This window comes from Bos indicus, chromosome 9, assembly GCF_029378745.1.
Source record: "Bos indicus isolate NIAB-ARS_2022 breed Sahiwal x Tharparkar chromosome 9, NIAB-ARS_B.indTharparkar_mat_pri_1.0, whole genome shotgun sequence".
NCBI lineage: Eukaryota > Metazoa > Chordata > Mammalia > Artiodactyla > Bovidae > Bos > Bos indicus.
In genome coordinates, this window is record NC_091768.1 from 71,910,536 (window position 1) to 71,927,440 (window position 16,905).

The 16,905-nt window shown below is 41.8% G+C and overlaps 1 protein-coding gene across 14 annotated transcripts in view; it reads left to right on the plus strand.

Annotated features, from left to right (window-relative positions):
- EYA4 (EYA transcriptional coactivator and phosphatase 4) overlaps positions 1–16,905 on the plus strand; it is a 365,716-nt gene that overhangs the window by 327,382 nt on the left and 21,429 nt on the right. The window lies entirely within an intron of this gene.

A 16,905-nucleotide genomic window follows, 5' to 3' on the forward strand; every position in this document is an offset into this window, starting at 1 on the left:
GAAAAGCGTGGAGGGGCAAGTTCCAGGCAGAGGACACAGAAGGGCCCTGAGGCGGGAACAATCTTCCAGTGTTCCAGGAATATAAAGGAGCAGTGTGACTGGAAGGGTATAAACAAGGGGGAGAAACACAAGATAAAAGCAGAGAGGCAGGCAGGGGGCTGCAGCAGCTCCCCCGTAAGGCGTGTGGGATTTATTTAGGTGCAGTGGAAGCTTTAGAAGCAGTGGAAGGGTTTTAGATTGACTTGGGACCTGGTGGTTTAATATCAACTGCTGTGTGGAGGAAAGAGTTCAGAGGAACCCAGGTGAACCCCAGGAGACCATTTTGAAGGCTGCTGACTGAAATAGGGCTTCTCGAACAAATGTGAGCCATAGTGAGCCTCAGAGTTTGTAAAACAGAAATGGCTGGTCCCACCATCAGAGTGTCTGATCCTGTAGGTCTGAGGGCTAGGAGCCTGAGACATTTTGTCTTTGGAATGAATTTCAATAAGGTTGCTGAAGGTCTTATTAAATGCTTTACTATCTCCTTGGCTTTCACCACCACCCCCACCACCCCACCCCCACCCTATGTGATGGATACCGTGTCACCCAGCTCACAAGTGGTTCGGCCAACCAGCACCCACAACTCTTCCACCTGCTCTTAATCTCTACACTCTTTTGGTCTATTGTCTTTCCCCACCACCGATAAAAATAAAACCCATGGAACATAATCATTTAGGAATGCCATTTTTATTCATAAATTGCTCTGTATAGCTAACTTTTATGTTTTAATAAAAAAAAAAAACTTTAGAAAAATCCTGCTTCAATGTATAAATAAATAATACTATGAATTTTCCAAGGATCTCCCTAAGATGCGATCATTTTGGACTCTGTTCAGTGTCAACAGAGCTGTTGCTGGGTATTTACCGTGATGGCAAATGAAGGATGTTGGTATTTGAGGTCTGCTGCCTGTGGAACTGACTGAGCACCAGTTGGCATGTATACCTTTCAGCACCACACAGCTCTCAAATAAGAGTTTGTAAATTGGCAGGACACAGACCAGGAATCATCCCTCATCTGTTATAGTTTATGAAGATTATTCCTGTTCCCCGATTAATTACATATAGTATTTTACCCGAGAAGTTGCAGTAATTCCTCTGGTTAGAGGGAGGCATGAAGGAAGCTAAATAAATTGTGCTCCAGGGATTTAATCTGTTTTGGAGCACTAATACATCATGGGCTATGAGGCTGTGATTCTCTGTAAAGTTATTCCACAGGAAGGATGTAAAGCCCATAGCCCAAGTCAGGGGAAAGACTGAAAGAAAAGTGAACAGTTGTACTGTGAAACTGAAATTCAAGCTCCCAATACTACCTCCCCACTTTAGACAACCTCTTACATAAGAGCAGTGCTGGAGAAATGATATGCTCATCAGGATAAATCCACTGGATACTTTTATGTGAAACAATCCCCACACACTTACCTCGAAAGGCTCCCAAAATAGCATGAACTAGATTTTAAATGATAAGATTGTCATGAAGGTAAGTGGGGCTTCCCTGGTGGCTCAGTGGTAAAGAATCCACGTGCTAATGCAGGAGACATGGGTTCAATCCCTGGGTTGGGAAGATCCCTTGGAGGAGAAATTGGAAATCCACTCCAGTATTCCTGCCTGGAGAATCCTATGAACAGAGGTGCCTGGAGGGCTATAGTCCATGGGGTTGCAAAGAGTCAGACACAAGTGAAGCAACTTAGCAAAAACACACACGCACTGTATTTATCAATAACAGAAATTTGTAATCTGTTTATAAGATGAATTACCTGTCAGTATCTGTGTCAGTATGTAAGACATGGTACAAAACACTGGGGATGTGATAGATACTACTAACAGTAGGCATCAAAAATAAAAAGATAATGTGAAAAAGAAAAACATTTATTTACAGGCACAATGATTCATGCATTAATAACAGAGCAGCAATGTGATTGCTTTAGCCTATACACCAATGAATGAACCATTCTAAAATGTTTATGCCACACAGTATTACAGTCATATTCATAATACAGTATTGGAGGCGTTGTCACATTAAAAAAGAAAATAGCACCTGTGATGATAAGCTGATATGAAGTTTTTCCAATTACTAGAGAGAGGGCTGTACTGGACAGTCATGTAATTCTTTCAAAGAAAAGTTATAAAACAGGGAAACTAACACATTCTTAATTTTACATATCTCTCATCTTATGCACACCCACTCCAGTGTTCTTGCCTGGAGAATCCCAGGGATGGGGGAGCCTCATGGGCTGCCGTCCATGGGGTGGCACAGAGTCAGACACAACTGAAGTGACTTAGCAGCAGCACCTTATGCACATGTAAGGATAAGCTGTACACTTCAATACAAGTCTTTGCACACCATGTTCTACACGACAGATAACTTAAGTAGTGATGATTATGGGACAAAAACGTGTCATATGGTCCTTGACTTACATTGATTGGGTTTATATACGAAGACACTCAACACACATACACAACAGATAAGCTTATTAACTGTCATGATGATTACTATTCATAAGGTCTTTTCCTTCATCCTCTTCACAGTGGGTAGGCTAGAGAGGAGGAGGAATAGGAGGGGTTGGTCTTGAGGTCTCACCAGGTGGTAGAGCTGGAAGAATAGGAGGAGGTAGAAGGGGAGACAGAACTGCAGGCATACTCAGTGTAACTTTACACAAATACATCACAATTTCTGTCTGCCTCTGGCTTTTTTATTTCTCTATAAATGTTTCTATATGGCCCAATCCTTCCACTCTTTGCTTTAGTTTCAGTTCCCATATCGTAGAAGGGTCCGTGTCATAAAAGAAATCGAAAACCACTTTGAACAACAGAATGCTTCTGCCAGATTGTCTAACATCAGTTTGTTTTATTAATTTTTTAATTTAAGTATTTAAAAAAACTTTACAATGCTGTGTTGGTTTCTGCCATACAACAACTCAGATCATTCATAATTATACACACATCCCTCCCTCCCTAGTTTCCCTCTTCTCCCCTCATCTCACCCCTCCGGGTCATCACGGAGCAGCAGGCTGGGCTCCCTGCGCTACACAGCAGCTTCTCACCAGCTCCGTCCTACACCTGGGGTTGACATATGGTGATGCCACTTTCTCCTTTCGTCCCAGTTTGTCCCTCCCCCGTTGTGTCTGCAAGTCCATTATCTACAGCTGTGTCTCCCTTCCTTGCAACTAGGTTCATCAGTATCATTTTTCTAGATTCTGTGTTGCTCTTGTTGTTCAGTCGTTAAGTCGTGTCCAACTATCTGTGACCCCGTGGACTTCAGCACACCAGGATTCCCTGTCCTTCAGTATCTCCCGGAGTTTGCTCAGATTCATGTCCATTGAGTAAGGGGTGCTATCTAGCCATCATCCTCTGCTGCCCTCTTTGCCTTTTGCTTTCAGTCTTCCCCAGCATAGGGTGTTTTCCAATGAGTCAGCTCTTTGCATCAGGTGGCCAAAGTATTAGAGCTTCAGCTTCAGCATCAGTCTTTCCAATGAATAGTCAGGGTTGATTTCCTTTAGGATGGACTGGTTTGATCCCCTTGCTGTCCAAGGGACTCTAAATAGTCTTCTCCAACACCACAATTCAAAAGCATCAGTTCTTCAGCGCTCAGCCTTCTCTTTACTTACTTACTTCACTCAGTATAACAGACTCTAGGTTCATCTACCTCACTGAAACTGACTCAAATTCATTCCTTCTTAGGACTGAGTGATATTCCATGGTATATATGTACCACATCTTCTTTATCCATTCATCTTTTGATGGACATCTAGGTTGCTTCCATGTCCTAGCTATTGTAAACAGTGCTGCTATGAACATTGGGGTATGTGTGTCTTTTGGCAACCCACTCCAGTACACTTGCCTGGAAAATTCCATGGACAGAGGAGCCTTATAGGCTACAGTCCATGGGGTCGCAAAGAGTCGGACACGACTGAGCGACTTCACTTCACTTCGCTTCAGGGTATATTCCCAGTAGTGGGGTTGCTGGATCATATGGTAGATTTATTCCTAGCTTTTTCAGTAATCTCCATACGGTTCTCCGTAAGGACTGTATCAGTCTACATTCCTGCTAACAGTGTAGGAGGGTTCACTTTTCTCCACATCCCCTCTGGCATTTATTGTTTGTAGATTTTTTAATGATGGCTATTCTGACTGGTGTGAGGCGATACCTCATAGTAGTTGTGGCTTGCCTGTCTCTAATACTTAGTGATATTGAGCATATTTTCTTGTGTTTATTGGCCATCTGTATGTCTTCTTTGAAGAAATGTCTGTTTAGATAGTCTGCCTTTTTTTGTGTGTGATTGGATTGTTTATTTTCCTAATATTGACTTGTATGACCCATTTATATATTCTGGCGATTAATCCTTTGTCTGAATTTGGCAATAAGGAGTTCATGATCTGAACCACAGTCAGCTCCCAGTCTTGTTTTTGGTGACTGTATAGAGCTTCTCCATCTTTGGCTGCAAAGAATATAATCAATCTGACTTCGGTGTTGACTTTCTGGTGATGTCCATGTATAGAGTCTTCTCTTGTGTTGTTGTAAGAGGGTGTTTGTTATGACCAGTGCATTCTCTTGGCAAAACTCTATTAGCCTTTGCCCTACTTCATTCTGTACTCCAAGGCCAAATTTGCCTGTTACTCCAGGTGTTTCTTGATTTCCTACTTTGCATTCCAGTCCCCTGTAATGAAAAGGACATCTTTTTTTGGGGGTGTTAGTTCTAAAAGGTCTTGTAGGTCTTCATAGAACCATTCAACTTCAGCTTCTTCAGCATTACTGGTTGGGGCATAGGCTAGGATTACTGTGATATTGAATGGTTTGCCTTGGAAATGAATAGAGATCATTCTGTCGTTTTTCAGATTGCATCCAAGTACTACATTTTGGACTCTTTTGTTGACCATGATGGCTATTCCATTTCTTCTACGGGATTCCTGCCCACAGTAGTAGATATAATGGTTATCTGAATTAAATTCACCCACTCCAGTCCATTTTAGTTTGCTGATCCCTAGAATGTTGAATTTCATTCTTGCCATCTCCTGTTTGACCACTTCCAATTTGCCTTGATCCATGGACCTAACAGAGAAGGCAATGGCACCCCACTCCAGTACCCTTGCCTGGAAAATCCCATGGATGGAGGAGCCTGAAAGGCTGCAGTCCATGCGTCTCTGAGGGTCGGACATGACTGAGTGACTTCACTTTCACTTTTCACTTTCATGGATTGGAGAAGGAAATGGCAACCCACTCCAAGGTTCTTGCCTGGAGAATCCCAGGGACGGGGCATCCTGGTGGGCTGCCGTCTATGGGGTTGCACAGAGTTGGACACAACTGAAGTGACTCAGCAGCAGCAGCATGGACCTAACATTCCAAGTTCCTATGCAATATTGCTCTTTACAGCATCGGACCTTGCTTATATCACCAGTCACATCCACAATTTGGTATTGTTTTTGCTTTGACTCCATCCCTTCATTCTTTCTGGAGTTATTTCTCCACTGATCTCCAGTAGCATATTGGGCACCTACTGACCTGGGGAGTTCCTCTTTCAGTATCCTATCATTTTGCCTTTTCATACTGTTCACGGGGTTCTTAAGGCAAGAATACTGAAGTGGTTTGCCATTCCCTTCTCCAGTGGACCACATTCTGTCAGATCTCTCCATGACCCGCCCACCTTGGGTTGCCCCACGGGCATGGCTTAGTTTCACTGAGTTAGACAAGGCTGTGGTCCGTGTGATTAGATTGACTAGTTTTCTGTGATTATGGTTTCAATGTGTCTGCCCTCTGATACCCTCTTGCAACACCTACCGTCTTCCTTGGGTTTCTCTTGGACGTGGGATATCTCTTCATGGCTGCTCCATCAAAGTGCAGCCGCTGCTCCTTACTTTGGGCGAGTGGTATCTCCTCTCGTCCACTAGACCTTCAAGTATGACCTAAATCAAATCCCTTATAATTATACAGTGGAGGCGAGAAACAGATTTAAGGGACTAGACCTGATAGAGTACCTGATGAACTATGGACGGAGATTCATGACACTGAACAGGACACAGGGATCAAGACCATCCCCATGGAAAAGAAATGCAAAAAAAGCAAAATGGCTGTCTGGGGAGGCTTTACAAATAGCTGTGAAAAGAAGAGAAGCAAAAAGCAAAGGAGAAAAGGAAAGATATAAGCATCTGAATGCAGAGTTTCAAAGAATAGCAAGAAGAGATAAGAAAGCCTTCCTCAGTGATCAATGCAAAGAAATAGAGGAAAACAACAGAATGGGAAAGACTAGAGAGCTCTTCAAGAAAATTAGAGATACCAAAGGAACATTTCATGCAAAGATGGGCTCAATAAAGGACAGAAATGGTATGGACCTAACAGAAGCAGAAGGTATTAAGAAGAGATGGCAAGAATACACAGAAGAACTGTACAAAAAAGATCTTCACGACCCAGATAAGCACGATGGTGTGATCACTCACCTAGAGCCAGACATCCTGGAATGTGAAGTCAAGTGGGCCTTAGAAAGCATCACTATGAACAAAGTTAGTGGAGGTGATGGAATTCCAGTTGAGCTATTTCAAATCCTGAAAGATGATGCTGTGAAAGTGCTGCACTCAGTATGCCAGCAAATTTGGAAAACTCAGCAGTGGCCACAGGACTGGAAAAGGTCAGTTTTCATTCCAATCCCAAAGAAAGGCAATGCCAAAGAATGCTCAAACTACCACACAATTGCACTCATCTCACACACTAGTAAAGTAATGCTCAAAATTCTCCAAGCCAGGCTTCAGCAATACGTGAACCGTGAACTTCCAGATGTTCAAGCTGGTTTTAGAAAAGGCAGAGGAACCAAAATCAAATTGCCAACATCCACTGGATAATGGAAAAAGCAAGAGAGTTCCATAAAAACATCTATTTCTGCTTTATTGACTCTGCCAAAGCCTTTGACTGTGTGGATCACAATAAACTGTGGAAAACTGAGAAAGAGATGGGAATCCCAGACCACCTGACCTGCCTCTTGAGAAACCTATATGCAGTTCAGGAAGCAACAGTTACAGCTGGACATGGAACAACAGACTGGTTCCAAATAGGAAAAGAAGTACGTCAAGGCTGCATATTGTCACCCTGCTTATTTAACTTCTATGCAGAGTACATCATGAGAAACGCTGGGCTGGAAGAAGCACAAGCTGGAATCAAGATTGCCAGGAGAAATATCAATAACCTCAGATATGCCAATGACACCACCCTTATGGCAGAAAGTGAAGAGGAACTCAAAAGCCTCTTGATGAAAGTAAAAGAGGAGAGTGAAAAAGTTGGCTTAAAGCTCAACATTCAGAAAACGAAGATCATGGCATTTTGTCCCATCACTTCATGGGAAATAGATGGGGAAACAGTGGAAATAGATGAGGAAACAGTGGAAACAGTGTCAGACTTTATTTTTCTGGGCTCCAAAATCACTGCAGATGGTGACTGCAGTCATGAAATTAAAAGACACTTACTCCTTGGAAGGAAAGTTATGACAAACCTAGATAGCATATTCAAAAGCAGAGACATTACTTTGCCAACAAAGGTCCATCTAGTCAAGGCTATGGTTTTTCCAGTAGTCATGTATGGATGTGAGAGTTGGACTGTGAAGAAAGCTGAGCACTGAAGAATTGATGCTTTTGAACTGTGGTGTTGGAGAAGACTCTTGAGAGTCCCTTGGACTGCAAGGAGATCCAATCAGTCCATTCTGAAGGAGATCAGCCCTGGGATTTCTTTGGAAGGAATGATGCTAAAGCTGAAACTCCAGTACTTTGTCCACCTCATGTGAAGAGTTGACTCATTGGAAAAGACTCTGATGCTGGGAGGGATTGGGGGCAGGAAGAGAAGGGGACAGCAGAGGATGAGATGGCTGGATGGCATCACCTACTCAATGGACATGAGTTTGAGTGAACTCTGGGAGTTGGTGATGCATAGGGAAGCCTGGCGTGCTGCAATTCATGGGGTCGCAAAGTCGGACAGGACTGAACGACTGAACTGAACTGAATCCTTTGTCAGTTGTTTAATTTGCAATTATTTCCTCCCATTCTGAAGGTTGTCTTTTAATCTTGTTTATTGTTTCCTTTGCTGTCAAAATCTTTTCAGTTTAATCAGTCCCATTTGTTTATTTTTGTTTTTGTTTCCATTACTATAAGTGGATCACAGAGCGTCTTCCTGTGATGTATATCAAAGAGTGTACAGCTTGTTTTCTGATACTGCTTCTTCTTACTCACCATCTAGCTTTGGTTCAGAAGCACTCACCTCCATCAAGTTGTCCCCTGTTAATTGCTCTGGTGTGGTGTTTATTAGGACATGAATTTCTCTGTGATCTATATCTTGAAACCTTTTATCCCCACCTTTCTTTGCTGTATCCACCATCTCTTTCATGATTTTCTTGATTGGCTCTTTTTTAAATCCTGTAACATCATGCACAAAATCTGGACACAAGTTTCCCCAGTAGGAGTTTATTGTTACTGGCTTGATGGCTTTTAGGGCTTTTTCTGTACCAGTGATGGCATTTTTAATGACATAATCCTTCAAGATGTTCATGATGTTCTGTGTTGAGGTTCTCTTCCATAGCACTGACAATCCTTGCCATAGATTATCCTGTATAATGAGCCTTCAAGGGCCCCCTGACCCCCTGTTCTAGACACTGAATTAGAGATGTTGTGTTTAGGAGAAAGTAGAATACTTTACGGTGCCTTCGGTGTTGAACTCATGGGGTCTGGGTAGCTAGGGGCATTGTCAGATATCCAAAGAACTTTAAAAGGCAGTCCCTTACTAAGAAGTTACTTTCTGACTTCAGGGACAGAGCATCAGTAGAACCAATCCAGCAAAAGTGTTTTCATTGTCAGGCCTTCTTGTTGTACAGTCAGAAGACTGGTAGCTGGTGTTTATCCTTTGCTTCAAGGCTTGGGGTTAGCAGCTTTATATGTACGGGTGATCCTGATCATAAACTCAGCTGCATTTGCACAAAACAGTGATATTAGACTGTCCTTTCCTGCCTGAAGTCCTGGTCCTTGCTTCTTATTACCAAGCGTCCTTGATGACATCTTTTTTTCCAGAATCGGGCACTTCCATCTATATTAGAAATCTGTTCAGCAGATATTCTCTTTGTCTGTGATTTTCTTAATGGTGCCTCGGAATTCATCTGCTGCCTCGTGGTGGATGAATCTTCTCTCCTGCTATCATGACATTTTTAAAGCCAAGCCTCTTTCTAAAACTATCACACCATCGTTGCTGGCATTAGTTTCTCCAGCTTTAGCTCCTTCACCTTCCTTCGGGTTTGAAAATGAAAGAATTAGTTGAAAGAATACAGGAGTGGGTTGCCATTACCTTCTCCAGGGAATCTTCCCAACTCAGAGATTGAACCCAGGACTCCTGCCTTGTAGGCAGATTCTTAAGTTGCCAAATAATGGCTTCACCTTTTCTCCAATCATACTGGTGTCTGTAGGTATGCCTTTCTTAAAGGAATCCTGCACCCATGTCAAAGCTGGATTTTCCTTGTGAGATAGACAGGTATTTCTGAAAAAGAACAAGGGTTTTGAGCCTGCTGGTGTAGCTGCAACCATGGCTTCAAAAATTTCCTTTTTTTTTTTTTTTTGGCAATAGTCCTTACGCTGGATTTATTTATCTTGAAATGGAGGGCAGGCACAGCTGCAAACTTCAAGCTGTGGTACATACCAAGTAATTCGGGGTTTTTTGTTGTTCATGTGATGATTCTGCTTCTTGAGTGCACTTCTAGCATCACTAGGGGCACTTCGTCTGGGTCCCCTGGAGTTATTTAAGGTTTATGGCATTGCAGTAAACACAACACAAAATATACGAGAACCGCAAGAGATCACTTTTTACTGTAGTATGTGATTTACTGGAGAAATGAACTGCTCACAAGGAGATGATTAGCATCACTCAGCATTTCAGGCAGATACTCGCAACACTTGAGCTCACCAGAATAGTAACAGGAGATAGCTACAAAATTATTACAGTAGTACAATGTGGACTATAGTTAATTTATTTCAGTTACAGTTTAATACTGCATCTTTATATTTGTATACATTACTCTTGAGTGTGAATGGTGTCATGAATGGTCTGTGCATAAGTTTTGATAAATTTTAACTTGTCTTAATAGATTTGTGTGTATCTTATGGTATTAAATGGTAAAATAGACTAGTATCTATTTATACTTTATGCATTCATGATATACCTAACTAAAGAATATTTTTTTCCATATTTCTAGGCTATGTGGTTGGCCTGCAAGTTTTTTCAAATTATCGCAAATCTCAAAAAAAGTTCCAGATATTCATTGAAAAAAACTCCACATATAAATGGACCTACATGGTTCAAAGCTTTGTTGCTCAAGGGTCAACTGTACATACGTATGTAAAAGTAAAGCTAAATCAAAGATAGTGACATTTCTCAAATCCTTAGAGGGAGTTTGAGAGATGGCAAAACTTGAAACTAATACACGAGAAAGATAAGCGGTAATTCGTTTCTTAAAAAACACAACTTCTAGAGGCACCTTTTATAACCGTCCCTAAAGTTTCAGTCTCAGTTTATTGATCTCGGCTAATGAACATTCAGCCTCATATCTTGGGAAGTTGGAGGGGCAGATTAGATTATTAAATTTACATAACTCATCATCAACTCTCCTTTCTCTAAATTCATGTCTCACTTATCTTTACTACAGTCTTTCACTAAGATACTCATCCACCTTTGTCCAAGTCCTGAGGCTGGCTGTCATTTGCCATCTCCATCATTTTTGTTTCAGTCCTGTGCTTTCTAGGTCATCCTCCCATGGTCTTTCTTGACATTGTCTTAACTTGTCCCTTTCTATCCAAGTGCTATGCTATAAATTATGTATTGTATAAACGTAATACTATGCTATTTTTGCATTTTAAAGTATTTGTGACATATTATAGGCTGGAAGCAAGTTCCATCAATCCAAAGTCTCTGTAATAGCAATAGTATATAGTATAACAGTTCTAGTTGTAGCATATTAGTACTGCTGAACTCCCCTCGAAGTGTATTTAATCTGTTATTAGTTTAATAAATGTGGGTGAGCTTTATTCATTGGATTCTCTTCTGATCTAAACAACAGAAGCTAGTAGTAGTAGATAAGCTGTGTAATATCACCTTCATAGTTTCTGATTACTTAATATTGACTACTGTCTAATTACAAATATGATGCTTACATCAAACACTTGGATTTTGAACAAATCGTTTTAATACAGAGGAAAAATTTGCTAGCTTTCCATGTTTACCTGCTCTCTAGCAAGTAGTTGGATATATGACTAAGAAAAGGGGCAACACAAGTCACTTGGTCCCTAAGTCCACAGAAGATCCTTATGGAGATGAAACTGGGACAGTGCATTCTTATTCATAACTTTAAGCTATTTCTAGGGAATCTTGATTCCTAAGAAATTATACAGAATCATCATTCTACTCAGTCATCAAACTGGCTCACATCTTAAGAGTGATTTGGGAGTATCTCAGAGGTTTAACTCCTGGGAAGCCAGAAGGCCATGCTAGCTCTGGTCTTCCCTAACAGTCCCAGACATTAAGGAGAGTTCTTAGATCCGCGCTTTTGAAATATTAACATGTGCATGAATCACCAGGTGATCTTGTTAAACTGTAGATTCTGCTTCAGTAGATCTCTGGGGTAGTTCTATGCGTCTGCCTTCTAAGAAGTACACAGCTGATGCCAGTGCTGCCAGTCTGTGAGCCACACTTTGAGTAGCAAGGTCTTACTCTGCTGATTCTCAGTCTTGTGTACACTGGAATCAGTGGAGAGCGTTGAAATTGCTGGCGCATGAGTCCTACCATAGAGAATATCTGATTGAACTGGTATAAGGCAGTGGCCTGGGAAGCAGGATTTTTCAAAGTTCCTCAGTTGTTTCTCATGTGTGGTCAAGCTGGAGAGCCTGAGCCTTAGACGTGATCATCCCAGCCTTGGATGTGATTCTCACCCCTCTTTTGCATTAAGTCTCATCATCTTTATCCCTCTTTTTCTCCATCAGACTCACCTTGCAAAAACAAACAAGCAAACAAAAAAACTACACATACAACATCACCAAAAGAAACAAAAAACCTTGCCCAACACCCTACCTGTAACTCAAGCAGCTGAATGTGGCCACAAGTCTCCAGTGGGTCCCAGCACTGCTGGTCTAACTCTTCCAGCTTATTATTTCAAACCTTCTCTTCTCTCACCCCCTCTAAGTGCCCCCCTCCATTCTGCACAAAACTCATCTATCACTTTAAGATAAGAAAGCAAACTGGAAGAATCACTTTATCTTTGCATCATAACCATATTCTTTTCCTGCTTTCTGCACCCCCACCATGCCCTGGCTCCAGGCCCTCTGACTTATCCAGTGAATCGCCTCCTGAAAAGACCCCTTTCACTCCTGAGTCCTAAGTGTCCCACTTTTCTGGATTATTTCCATCGCTCTTTTTTAACAATTTATTTTTAATTGGAGGATTACTGCTTAACAAAGTTGTGTTGGTTTCTGCCGTACAATGTAAATCAACCATAATTATGTGTATACATGTATCCCATCCCTCTCAGACCTCCCTCCCAGCCTCCCTACCCTTCTAGGCCATCTTTTATGTGCTGTAACAGTCCCATCACCAGCAAAGCCTTTTGAGCCATTTTCCAGTCACTGCCCACTTTCTCTGCTCTTCTCTCACTTGCAAGTCCAACAACTCTCTTCAAGTCTGAGAAGTGACCTGCATGCCAGATGCAGGGTTTATCTTCCTGGGGTCTCTCTCACCTGCATTTGATCCAGGGAGCACTCCCTCTTTATTAAAATTCTTGGTCGACGTCATGTCCCTCACCTGGGTCACTCTGCCTCACACTCTCTCACATACACTGGCCCCAGTGTTGCCTCTCCAGATATCCCCAACTGCCTCACCTGTGCATGGCTGAACCCTCCCTTTTCTCAGGGCCTCTATCCCTCATTTCCTGAGAAAGGCCTCCCCTGCACTTTCTTTACGTGAGTCTTCACCACCCAGCCCCACACCCTCTGTGTCTGCTGACTGATTTTTCACCACCTGGAATATTTTCCTGGGCTTTTGTCCATGAATTTATCAGAGGGCTCATCCAGTAATAAAATAAACCCCATAAGAGCTGGGACTTCGCTTATTTAATTTTCTGCTCTCTGCCCAGAATTTGATCATGTCTGACACGTAGTAGACACTCAATAAATACATGCTAAATACATGAATGTTGCTGAAACCTTTCTCCAATTCCCCCTGAGAACGCGTAAGCCCACTGGCTGTCCATTAGAGACAAACAACTCAATTGCAAAATTTCCCTTCTGATTCATAACTGAATGTCAATGGCATTTCTTGTCGCTGATGAAAAGAGTTTATGTATGCTAACTAACCCACTAGCTGTCTCCACCTTGATTCGTGGAGCTGGTTTGTCTTCCTTTTCCTGTAATGACCTGGCACATTTTGGCCTCTGTGTGCACATGTCTACAAACTTGCCTCAGGTCTCCAGGGAGTAACTGTTCCAAGAGCTTGAGTTCTTTAGGGGAAAAAAAAAAGAACCCATTTCTTTAAAAATACATAATTGCTGCCTCTCCTGAGATATTTTTACAGTGTGTCCCTGGAGGAGGAATTCCAGCTGATGGGCCAGTGCAGGGCAGAGGCCCCTAGACAGACTGTCTGGCTCCAACTCATGCTCTGTGCTAACACGGCTAATAGGCGTTAGAATTTTGATGTAGAGAAGCGCCGTCCTTGATCCTGACTTTGTTCTACAGTGGTCACATCCGGCTGAGAAGCACAGCTGAGGGCCAAGAGCTGCTTGTTTTCTTCATCTCCTCTCTGTCTCTGTTTCTGGGGCTCTTGTCTCTCTCTCTCTCTTTCCAACAGATGTCTTGGGAATAGGTTCAGTATTTCATAGAGCAGTACACAGAGTAAATTTCAATTGGCAGAGGTTCAGTTTGCCCCACATGAAACTTTGAGCTGATTGGAACTGTTCTACATGTATAATACACATCAGAGCTGCCACAAAACCCTGTTACTGCCTTTATTATCCCGCTTTCCCCCTCTATCCAAATTTTCACTGTCACTTCATTCCAGACCCTAAACTCAACACTCACTACAGTTAAACTGAGAAAAGGCAGTAACCCTTGATTCATAAGGTGCCCATAATTCTACAAACATCTAATGAAAACGAGCAAACATCTCTGTATAAAACTTGGGTTCAGTTCAGAAATATGTTTAACTCTCAAATTCCTGATAAAACTGTGGGATTGTAGGCTCTGACAACTCTTGGCTGGTGGTCTGGCGAGGGAGAGGGTGCCCAACATGAGAGTGACCTCTACCAAATTCCTGCTCATCTTTTTGGATTCTTACATCTGTGGGCCCTTCTGTTGGAAAACAGGGCACTGGAGTCTGCTTACTTAGAGTTAGCTATTCCAGTGACTTAGTAAACTGGAGGGAAGAGGAGTAATATTAGATATATGAAAGTAAGCCCTCACTCGACCTTCTCTTAGAGACAAGACCAGCACCTCTTACAAGCATGGTTTTCCTTGGCTTGTGGGATGGCTGTTCGTAGCCCTTCTGTGCCAGGCCTTCAACATAGCTTTCAACAGGCCTGGCTCTCTCGAAACCTTAGCAAAATACAGCTAGTTCACACTCAGGCAGACCTCAAACCGAAACTCTCCCAGTTAACAAATGATGTTTTGCCAAAATGCTTAACTGAGTCCTGGCTCTAGGAGACCGTGTGATGTGGGATTGCCATAGCTCAAGAAATAAACCAACGGCCCCTTCATTGCCATGGGATTGCATTCCAGTGCGATTCTCAAGAACAGCTTTCATCATATCCTATGCTAGAGTTCCTTGTTGGAGAATTCCTGTTCGTTTTTTAAAAATTATATTTGTTTGCATGTCCACTGGCTGCCCAAAATGCATTCTTTATGGATTTTCCTATCACTGCTTGGGTTGCATGGAGAGTTACATACTACAGAAGCATGGCATCGATGAAAGTAACAATCAAAGAGGAACAGTATGTTTTCCCCCCTTCCCATAAATCAGATCTGTAAATGCAAAGAATGGGAGCCATGAACATAAGAAATTTAAAAATTGTATCTAAAACTTAAAAAAGGAAAATTGGCAAATAATAGGATAAGACTGTAAGCAATCTAGTCTTGAGAAAGAAAACCTTTCCTGTAAAGACATTTCTGAACCCCCGTCTGAAATATACATCTCTGGAGCAGTAATCATCAGAAACATAACGGAGTCCTGTGGAGCTCGGTTTTATTGTCTTGCATCAGTGAACATTCCTCAAAAGCATAGAGTGTCACTAATGGAATTATATGTTTTCATGCTATAATTACATTTGATTTTTCCTGATATTTCTGTAGGCTTTTTGTTCATGGTCCCTTGACTAGACAGAATATTTACAACTTTTTTTGTGTCATTAGCCTATTCAATCCCCACACCCATCCCCCTCATAATAAAAGAGACTAGAAATAGGACTTTTTAATAGAAAAAAGACCTTTTTTTAAAAAAATTTTTACCTTCAGAGATTACCTGTCAACATCAGCAACAAAACACAAACAACAACAAAAAGAAATAAGAAGAATTTTATACTTGAAGGAAATAGAGCAAGAGAGCACTCTGAGTTTTGAAACTCTTTGAGACACAAAATGGGCACTTAATCTTTTTGTTCTTGATCTTGAATGAATACTTGTTGGATGAAATGGAATTTATTTGATCTTGCTTGCCTGGTAGCTCAGCTGGTAAAGAATCTGCCTGCAGTGTGGGAGACCTGGGTTCGATCCCTGGGTTGGGAAGATACCCTGGAGAAGGGAAAGGCTACCCACTCCAGTATTCTGGCCTGGAGAATTCCATGGACTGTATAGTCCATGGAGTCACAGAGTCAGACACGACTGAGCGACTTTCACTGTCACTTTGGGTGTGTGGGTGTGTGGAGCACTTGGGTGCTCCAAATGATCCTGTCACTGGAAGAAAGATGAATTTATCAGTAGAGTAATACTGACCGGAGGACGCAATACCAAGATGCCATCAAATATGTGAACAACGAATCTCTGTTTTTGAGAAGAGAGAATGTCTAGCTATGAAATCACAGAAATCTCCAAGAAAGAGACATAAGCAGTTATAAGATTGACACCCAACATATGATTGTCTTCTCTTCATCTTCTCCCACATCAAGTCATCTTTGCCCAACATCTCAGTGACCTCTTTCCTTCTAAGCACTCAATTCCTATTCTGTACATTTTCATCACTACAGAATAGGAGAATGATACTTCAAATATGCGTACACTCTAAGGTTTCCCCCCCTCAAAGAATATTAGAAGTAAAAGGGAAAAGAATGATTCTTGGTATATAGGTGTGAAATGAAGAGAGTCTTCTGCTTGCTAAGTAGAGTAAGTTTGGGAGTCTATATAAACAATGCTAGTCCTGACCTGGGTTGTGTATGCTTATCATAAAATGAACTGAAGTTAGCATTACAGTTCCCCAAGTTTAAATACATTTCTTGAAATGTCATTTATTAGATCACTGAAAACACAAGTGTGGTTCTCTGTCCTCAGATCCCTACAATCTGGCTCCTAGCCCAGCCACTCAACCCAAATCAGCCTCCAAGGTCTTCCAAAATAACTTCTCAGCCAAAACCAATAGTATCCTCTAGACCTGTCAGCTGCATCTGAAACCATTTTTTCCTCCCTGCTAACACCCATTCTGGTCTCAGATTCTGAAGATTCGTCCTTTCCAGGCTTTCTATTTTCTCATCTCCAGAATCACATCCAGAGCAGTTCTCTTTTAGAGATCTTTCCAACTTTGAAATTTTAAACACAAGGTTTGTGCATGAATTATTGCCCTAGCTCCAGCCCTAAACTCTCCTTACTTTTAAAAATAAAGTTTTACACCTCT